The following is a 10,519-nucleotide window of genomic DNA, read 5'->3' as shown; positions in this document are numbered from 1 at the left end:
CTATCACACTACTTAAATTGGGATTATTAGGGTTCCTCTGTCGCCTAATATACTGAGGCAACATATTAAATACGCATGAGTTTATGATACTAATCGTTGCACCAGAGTCAATCAAAGATTTAAAGTAAATGTTTTCTGTACAAAAATACTCAAATACAGATAAATTATTAATATTAGCACAACAAGATGCCACTAGCTTTTTTTAGGACCTATAAAGTATTTCCGCCACCCTCTGGGTCCAATTTATATTTCTGAGGGCCCTGAAACGTTTCCCAGGGAATTTATTTCACATGCCGTTGCCTGTAATAAATATTCAGACTTATGGGATTCCGTGGGCATATCTAATTGATTTACGTCTGTCTGCCTTCGCCATGTATTATTATGGTAACGTGGATGTCCTATGTCAGTGCCGCTTGCTGGCGCCGACTGCCAATGCCGTTGGCTTGCAAAATTTTCATTTCCCATCGGCAAATTTTCGTGATTTCTATATAGCATTCTCGCATTATATTGGCTTTGGCGAGTATTTGGGTTTTCAAATCGGTAATTAATTTGTCTGTTGGGGGGAGGGTTATACAAATTTGGTTGGTACGTGTTGTAGGGTATTGCTTGGCGCAATCTTCGCTGGTTATAGCCTAGTGCACCACCGGCGCTAAAATTTGTTCTTTCAAACAATTGGTTGCCATAATTTTGCCTACTGCCGACAGCAATTCTTGGTATGCGGTTGGGGACATAATGGCACTCTCTCGCGATGTGCCCAGGTCGATTGCAATTATAGCATCTTATTATTGTATGGTTATTTTCATAATTGGATTGTTTGACAGGCTGAAAACGTACTGTTTTCTACCTAGCGGGTTCTTGCGTTTTATTTCTTTGTGGCACTGGGGAGTTATCCCTTGAAGAGAAATTGGGGGACGCCTGATCGCTCTTGAAGTCTATGTTCGCATTTGAATCGCCTAGGCTATTTATTTTTGCTTTACTGTGATTTGGGACCATCGTGTCGACTTCGATCAATCGCTCTACCTCCTGAACTGCGAGATCCAACGTCTGAATATTTTTGGATATTACCACTCTATATAGTTTTGGGGGAGCCCTTGCAAAAAGGTATTTAGTATGACTTTTTCATACAGTTGCCCAGAACCTCTTCCGTATTTTGCCTATACCGAAATGCGTATATTATCAAGATATTCTCTTATATTTTTTGAATAGTCAAAGCTCACCATTCCGTGTTTTCATTTATTAATTGTACTGGTTTCGATAAATCTATCTTTAAATGCTTTTAACAATTTATCGACCGTATTTATTGGCAGGTTGGCGTTATTGCCTATGGTATGTTCAATCTGTTTTAGATAGGTTAAGGCCTGGCCTTTTAATCGTAGTAGGAGCATGTCGACTAACGCTCCTAGGTCTGTTTTTGTTAGTTTTACAAACTGGGCCAATTGGATATTGAATTCGTCAATATCCGATTGACCATTGTACTCCGGGATAGATTTTGCTATTTCTATGTTTTTCGCGACCAACTTCTGCACCATTAATAAATCGGTAAGGTCGTCCGACACTTTTTTTTCACTTAACCTATTTTGGGAGAAGCTATTATCTCCTATGAGATATTTTAAAGGGTTTCCTGTGGTAGCTTAGCGGTTATAGGCCTAATCACTTTACTTATATCTCTGTATCTCCCTAATGATTAAATTCAAATTACAAAGTTTATAGCGTAATTAGTTCGGAAGTTTTCCTCCAATTTCCGGCTGCGCCATTTGTAGCGATGAATGTTTTTTTGTGGCTATAAAGAAATTATTAGCTATAAAAGAAAGGGACTGGGCTTAATTTTGGTCATAATTATTGACCGCGTCGAAGGTAATATTATGCTCAAAAGCCGTGAACTTACACCTTATAAGTCCTCCGATAGCGCCGCTTATAGTACTGAAGATTGAGCCAATAGGGCTTTTGCCACCCTCAATTAATGGGAGAAAGTAAAATCTGTAGCCATATAAATGTGATCTTTTTTCTTCGAGCTATCTGGAGATCAGACTCACTGGGAACGTCCTTGGAGATTTGCGAACTAATATCTGTTATCCGACTAGATGCAGACATATAAAATGAAATAAACACAGGTAAAAAACAATAGATTTATTGAGACTTACATATTTAGGTGAACAGCAGTGAGTCACTTCAAACGACAACAATGGTGACCGAGATACAACATGAAAGAATTGCCAAGCTTGAGTGGCGAAATAATTCTACTTGAATGGTCCTGATTCCGATTTACGAATATTTCCAAAAAGCACTTTTACCCCACTATCAAACGTAGTTCTTTTGTCCTGCGCTGTAAGGACTGGCTCACAATTGGCTCAAGTGGCCCAAAGATGCGAACCCTTCGTCCAATAGATTGTTTTAAATATTTCTGATGATTAAAACGTTCACACGGTTCTTATCATTTAAACTTCCTTAGAAATATTGTGCGTAGCACCTTTTTTTATAGCCCATTCTCTTAGCGAGATCCAAAGCTTGGATAGCGCCGTTCTTTGTCTGAGGCTAACTGCGGTTTTTTTTATTTGCTGATTAAAGACTTTTCATTTTTGAAACTAGATTTAACTTAATTGTAGGAAGTCGGAATTATCTTTAGAAAGAAGGAACTTTATTTTGGTATTTTAAATACATCGCATTTTACTCACGGTACACAAAGGTGACGGTTCAACCTACCCAATACAAAAGACCCCTTGGATAGCCTTGCTTACTGCATTAATCTGTACAAAAATAAATTGAATCAGCTGGAGAATAGCATGAATAAAAGATATTTTTTTCCATAATTGCTAAGGATCCAATTTTATGGTGATGTGTGATTAACCTATAAGAACAACAAAACCCAACGTTCTTTAATAAAATGTGTTGCAGATGGTTTTAAATTTATTTCCCCAAATGTATTGTATCTCTGGGTGTTTGTTCAACTGGAAATGAAAGCTCCAGTAACTTTTTCAAGAGTATGAAGTATTTGGAGGGTAATCATTCCTCCTTCCTCTTGCCGCCCCCCCCCTCCCAAGGTAGTTTTATAGCTTTTGATGCAACATTCACCATGATTTTTTTAAACAGTTTAAGGATCAAACGAATACAACCCTGCGGAAAAAACAACCCATGCAGACCCACACCTAAATTGAACCAAATGCCCACTGTTAACAAACAGGGCTCAAAGTAAAAAAAAGACGCATATCCTTGACTTTGGTACTCAAGACCGGCTTGAAACTTTCAAGATCGTTTCTCGGGCCAACGGATGATCGGATTTTCTTGGGAAGGGATTTCTTTGGGCTCTAAAGGGGAGGGTATTTTGGTATCTGATCGGTTTGAAACTGACACCCACAATTTTTTGCGTTAGAAACTTATTGAGGTTAAAATAGGGGGCCGGGGTAATGCTGAAGTTCACACTCCATCCTCTATGTAACACAACCTAAATAAATTATGGCTCGTATGCTTATCTCCTTATAATCTACAAAATCATCTCCGGGACGTGAAAACCTTTGTTGGATATCTTCCTTGATGTCTGAATATATACGTCACTTTAAACAGCCACTCTCAGTGCTAGACTGGGGTTGAAAATCTTTCAATTCTGCCAATCACGGGTAACTACTTAAAATAAGGGCAGCTTGGAATAAAAGAACAATATTCTTTCAGTGAGAACTAAATTCGATGAGCCTACTGACATTCTGAATAAAAGGCACTTACTATAGGTATACCTAAAATAAGCGCTAACAAGTCATGGGGTGGCATATCAGTAATTTCAACTGAATTAAGAAACCCTGTCGCAAATACAGTTCATAATTCCTGTTTATCCTTCACAGAATCATAAGTTTATGGGAATTGTACTTTCTCGGGACGCTACAAAAAAAAAAAAAAAAAAAAAAAAAAAAACATATTGAGCTTACTGGTTGCGGAGTAAATAATACCTCACGGATAGGCATTCGTACCCAAAAAGTTACTTAGTCCATACATGTAAAGGTACTTGAGACTGGAAAACTTCCTGATGTACAAAAACCTTCTGGACGAGACCCAATACGTTTCTGTGAATAGAGCTTAATCGCTTTTTGATATCTTCCTTTACCTAAACTAATGCTTGTTTATTTGGAATGAAGAAAGTTCTGTCAATTTTAAATTTTCTTGAGCCTGATATAAAGTTTGACTCCTTTTTATTTAAATTAAATTGAAAAAAAAATCCCCCTAAAGGTACTTCAGACTAGAAAATCTTCTGATGCATGTCTTGCGAACAAGTCTCGATCGCAAGGGGTGAAATTGAATCATGAGCTATAGTTTAAGGTAGGGATGTCTAGTATAGAGGGAGGGCTCTAGAGGTTTTCAGCTAGTCACATGAAAAAATAAAGGTGCGAAGCACCACTATTTTACCAGCGCAATTTTCTTCGATAGGGATAGTTGACGTAAAATCGGTGAAACAAGACTAGTCTCAGTTGGTAGAGGACACAAAATGAAGAAATTTTAATAGTAATATCACCCAAATCAGTCAGTAAAAATGACCAGCACATCGGTAAAATCTATTGCCTTCCCTCGAACATTCTGGCTAGTGTAGTGAAGCCCTTAATTGATACCAGATGAAGTTCAGTGGAAGCAATTGCTCGCGGTTCTTAGGGCCAGCCTGTTATCTCTGTTCACTTCCATCCAAGGGCAACTATTCTACAGTAGTCACTATTTTCATATTTTCAAATCATTTTCTTCAATCTTTATCTTCTCTGCTGTGATAACAACACCAGAAGACACAACAATAAATAAAGCAAACAAAAACAGTAAAGACACATATTTTGGAATATATGCCTATATTTTGGAATATAGATAGAATATTCTAAATCTTTTTCTTTCCGTCATTATTTTTATTTATAAAATTTTCTCTGGTTGCTCAATTTTTTATATAGGGGAATTTTTGTAGGGGAGTATTTCCGCGGGGAGTATTTTTGTAGGGAGTATTCTGTAGTGGAGAATTTTCCACGGGGAGGATTTTTCGTCGGAGAGGGGAATTTTCCACGTGTGGGTGATTTTTTCGGAGGGGGAATTATTCATGGTAGGAATTTTCTGGCGGAGAGCACGCTTAGCACCGACTTAAGTATTCTGTTTGATTTCTACTCGTCTTAGGATTTACTTATTCATCTATATCAGTATCTGATCTCTTTATGTTTGAATTTAATAAGTACAAACTAGTTTTTTCAACTGAAAGTAACGAGCGACATTAAATTTCAAAATGAACAGAAATTGTTCCGTATATGAATTGTTCCGTATATGAATTGTTCCGTATATAAATTGTTCCGTATAAGTTTATCTCCTTCCTCAGTGCCTCGCTCTTAACGCTAAAGATCTTTTAGAAATTTTAAGAAACCTTATTATTCTAATTAAACGGCTCTTGTATTTCAGAAGTCGTTCTTAAAGGACTGGAACAAAAAGCCAAACTTTGGCGTAAAGAGCGAAGTATTCAGGAGCGAGCAACCCCCCTCATATACGGAACGATTTCTGTTCATTTTGAGCTTTATTGTTGCTCCTTATTTTCAGTTGAAAAAAACTAGTTTTTTTAAAATTTAATTTCTGATCGTTTTTCAAATAATTCCGATAAATTTGGCTCATCCTTAATGGAAAATTCCCTCCTCTCACGGGAAAATCCTCTGTGGAAAGTATCTCCCACGTAAAATACACCTTCCCCTATAAAATTCCCCCCGGGCAACTCACCTGTAAAATTCAATCTGGACAATTTTATCCTCGCTGAAAAATCCCCCTGCCATGAAATTTCTTGCGGACGATTCAGCCTCAATAATTCTTCTTAGCATACTTTCACTTGAAATAGATATTAATTTCTAATCGTTTTCCCGATCATTCCGGAAATCCCCCTTCCCTGGTAATTTTTCCAGGAAATCCAAAAAAAACTGAAAATAGCCTCCGGATAATTCCCCCAGAAAATCTCCACATGCAAAATTGTATTGGCAAAGAGAAATTAAGAATAATAAAAAGAATTTTGTATTGGAATTCTGTCAAATTCCCCCAGTGTAAAATTTCCCCTGGAAATTTCACTCCCAGAAATCGTCCCTCCCCGCGAAAAATCTCAAAATGGAAACTCATCTCAAGCACAAAATACCCCCCCCCCCTCTCTAAAAAAGTGTCTGTATACTTCCCAATAACAGATGTATAGCCTACAAGCCTCCACCGATGGGCTTTGGGGGTTATGTCACCTCTAAAAACAAAGTTATTAGAAGTTTCAACTGTGTTGAACAAAATGGCTATCTCAAAATGTTGGTCGGACAACTTTAAGAAAAAAAGGGCATCGGAGGGAGGCTAGTTGCCCTCCAATCGTATTTGTCACTTAAAAAGGGCGCAAAGATCTTAATTTCCGCTCGAATGCATCCTCTCCCTATCTTTTAGGAGTACTATTTCGATACGATCACCCTTGGGGGATAAAAAATAAAACCGCATCCACGATTTTTCTTCTGACAAAAAATACAAAATTCCACATTTTTCTATTACGGAACTTGAGATTTCTGCAGTAGGGTTCTTTGATACGATGAGTCTAATGGTGTGTCTTTCTCTAGGATTCCCCGACTCTTAGGGAGTGTTTTCCGCCTTTTACGAAAAAAGCCAAATTTTCTCAGGCTCAGAACTTTTGATGGGTAACTCTAAACTTGATGAGTTTTAAATATTTGGAATGAGCATAATAAGTTTATTCTTTTGATGCATCTACTGACATCAAAATTCCATTTTGTAGATTTTTGTTACGATTGATCCGGGGGGTTCAATAGTAAACGAACTTAGTTCGGTGAAATGGGTAACTTTAAACTTAATGATGTTTATATATGAAACTTTACTTCAATTAAATACTATTGAAAGAAATCGAATCATTTTTTAAAGAAAAGCTGTGACATCGTTAGTATACAGATAGCCGGATATTATTTTCAAATTCCAGAGCACTTTGAATTACACCTCTTACATAAGATTATAAAAAAAAGTTAATGGGCGCCCATAGACTGAATTTCAGTGATGTAAGCCCTTACCTGGTCTAATCGGCACTTCCAGTGCTGTATAATTGAAATATCGAGACAACTATAGCGCTGCCTAAGTAAAGAGCGATGTGGGCACAATATATTGTTCTTTTTAGACCAGGGCACTTCTTATAGAAAAAATGTCGTAGGAACTTCAAAAGATCTCACGAAGGCTAGCCAGCTCCCTCTTCTCCATGTCAATCACTTCCCCAAACACATCCAATTGAAATTTTGAGATAGCCATTTTGTTCAGTTTAGTTTTAAGGTCCAGAAATTATGACTTCGAGCATGACAACCCCCCACCCACAACCCCAAGGCAATGGTTGTAAGTTATGTCCTGTGGGGATATACGGTTTTTTAAAGAAAGGGTGGTCGTATAGACCTCACAGGGTTCAGTCGGTTGGTAATTCAAAGGGCTAGTGCCTTTTTTAATGGTCAAACATGATTGGAGGGTAACCACCACCCCCCTTCCCACGCTCATCATTTCCCCAAACACTTCCAGTCAAAATTTCGTGATATTTTTTTATGTAGTTTAACAGTCCAGAAATTATGTCTTTGGATGAACCTCCTCACAGTCCCCAGGGCAAGGGTTGTAAGGTATGCTCCGAGGGCATTTAAGGTTTTGATGGAAACGGTGGTGGTATAAATTTCTGAAGGGGTTCATTGGATTGGAAATCGGAAGCTGAAGAGCCATTTTAGTAGTGAAATTTATCGGAGGGCAGCTATACCCCCCCCCTCCACGTTATATTTTCCCCCAATGCATCCGATAGAAATTTTAAGATAGCCATTTGTTCAAAAATAGTCCAAAGATCTCATAACACGACCTTTGGGGTTGACACAGCCCCCCAAAGTAAGGGGATAGGGGTTTTCAGTTATGCTCTGGGGTGTGTAAGATTTTTATGAAGAAGTTAAGCGGGGCTCCCATGGCGTCAATAAAGTTAATAAAGTATTTCACAAAGTTACATACCGTAAAGTTCGTCGCGCTCACACATGAATTTTACCTTCCTGACTTTATGGAAATTTTTTGAAGCAATTAATTTGAATTATTTACGCGTTCATTCTTGAACATATCTGACATTATTTTTTGATAAATTTTTCAATTTAATAAGTTAGTCTTACGTTAGATGTTGTTTTTACTTTAAAATTTACTAAAGAAGGCTCACAGATAAAAAGAAGGACCCAATTCTTGACACATTACTTCACTTATTTCCTTGAATGCATTTTCAACACAAATTCTGTCCTTATGTTCCCCTGGTGAGGTACTGTAAATTAAAGGCTTATTTCTCACTAGCGAAATAAGCAAGTCTTCTGCTTCAATGTTCCACATCTCAATGTTCCACAGATTAGAGAAAAAAGCTCAAGACTGGCTATCTGATTAGTTTCTTTTAGCTGAATTTAAAAATTCCACAAGTCTTTTACTATTAGATAAACTCTCCGGGATTAATTAAAAAAGTTACATAATGTTTAACATCTTTTCGACAACCATAGAGTCAATGAAGTTACAAGAGGAAAAAAGTTTTATAATTTTATGGACAGTCTTATTAACTTTATTGACACCGTGGGAGCCCCGCTTTAGAGTATTAAAGTGAAACCTCTAGGAAGTATTTAGGGGGCGTTTCAGTTAAACGATAAAACTGTATACATTCAGGTTTTCAAAAAAACATATAAGCAATATCATAGGCAGCACCACTCTATAATAGCTAGAAATATGATTGAAACATTTAAAGAAGCTAATTCGATTCAAAATTAAAAGTTCTAGGGTCCTTTCTAAAAGTAAAAAGAGATTGGAGGGCAATTGGGCAATGGAGAGATTGGGAGAGTCATTTTTCATGAAAATGACTGTCGATCTAAAACTAACAGAAATTCACCTAACATTTTTCCACAAAACAAACTTTTTCACCAAAACTTTTCCAAGGAAATTAAAAAGCTTCATTAAGCCAAATGTGGACAGAAATGAAGTGAAGTAATCATCCAAGCGTAAAACTACCACAAATCACTATCAATAAATAAATAAAACTCAAAATGAACAGAAATTAGAATAAATAGCGGAGTCAAACTCGAAACGAGCAAAGATTAACATTAGTAGGGCTGATAACCCCCATGCCTTCTCAAAACCAGAACATAATTTGCGCTTTACTGAGAACAAAATATGTTTAAATGTTTTAATTTTTTTACTTAAATAAGTAAAAAACTTTTTTACTCCCTTTTTTACCCATTTTTTATTTTAAGGAATAAATATCAGTATTGGTAAATTAAACTGACAATCCACGGTCATTTTTTATTATTATTTTTTTTTCAGTAGTATTTTTTCGGTATTGGGGTTGTCAGCCCTATTAATGTTAATTTTTGCTCTTTTTGAGTTGACTCGGCTATTTGTTATAATTTCTGTTCGTTTTGAGTTTAATTTAATTGTTGATAGTGATTTGTGGTAGTTTTACGCTTGGAGGATTACATGCTTTATTTCTGTCCATTTTTGGCTTAATAGGGTTCTTTACTTTTCTTTGAAAACTTATTGTGTGGAAAATTTCTAAATTAACACAAATATATGACACCGTGATTTAGCCAGGGGGTGGGCACCCCCCTTGCCCCCCCCCCTATGGGCGCCCATGAAAAAGTTTTCAGAAAAAGAAGTTTTTTTTAAGAAAATTGAAGTTTTACCCAAACCCTAAGCAAGGAGATATTAAGTCATATAGCAATCCCATATTCGCATAAATATATTGAATATAATACATCAATTCAAAACTACAAGAAGAACATAAAGTAAAAAATACGTAATTATACGAAATTTAAACTTAAAAAATGATACGAATTACAATGAACAAATTAAAACCACATCCAACAAAAAGACAACAGGTTTTGCTATGTGATTTTGCTTGTCTCTCTCACCATCCATCATACAATAACACACGTAAATGAAACGGATGATAGAGATTTAACAAGAAGAACTACTCTACTAAGCTACAATGCATTTATTAAGATGCATTTAAGCGTTCTGTTAAGTGCATTTCAAATTGCTTTACTAAAAATTCACTGTAGAACCAATTCTCTTGAGGCCAACACAGCTACGTACATTCCTCCTCTATCACGATCATTTTGAAGCCTCCCTTTTGATACATTCCCAAGAGATTACAGTTTCTATTAAGTCATTTCCTACGATCTTCTCCCATTCAATTGGGGACGACCTGCTTTTCGTTTGAACCTAGATGGTTGGCCAAGAAGGACGATTTTTGGCAACCTGTCATCCTTCTTCCACACAATTTACCCTAACTATTTCAACCTTTTTTTCATTCTAGCCCTAGGAAGCCGGGTAGAATCACATTTTCGTACAAATTACTATTTAAAATACGGTCAGTCAGACGGGAACCCAAAAGAAACCCTTATAATATTCATCTAGAGTACATGAAATAAATCCTCCTCCGTCTTTCAGAGCACTCACGTTTCACAACCATACTTGACCACTGTCATCGCTATTGCTTCTAATATTCTAATGTTGGTTGGCAAACCTG

This window comes from Artemia sp. Qi Xiang Cuo, chromosome 1 (genome assembly GCF_049724085.1).
Source record: "Artemia sp. Qi Xiang Cuo chromosome 1, ASM4972408v1, whole genome shotgun sequence".
Lineage (NCBI taxonomy): Eukaryota > Metazoa > Arthropoda > Branchiopoda > Anostraca > Artemiidae > Artemia > Artemia sp. Qi Xiang Cuo.
This window is presented reverse-complemented; position numbering follows the sequence as displayed.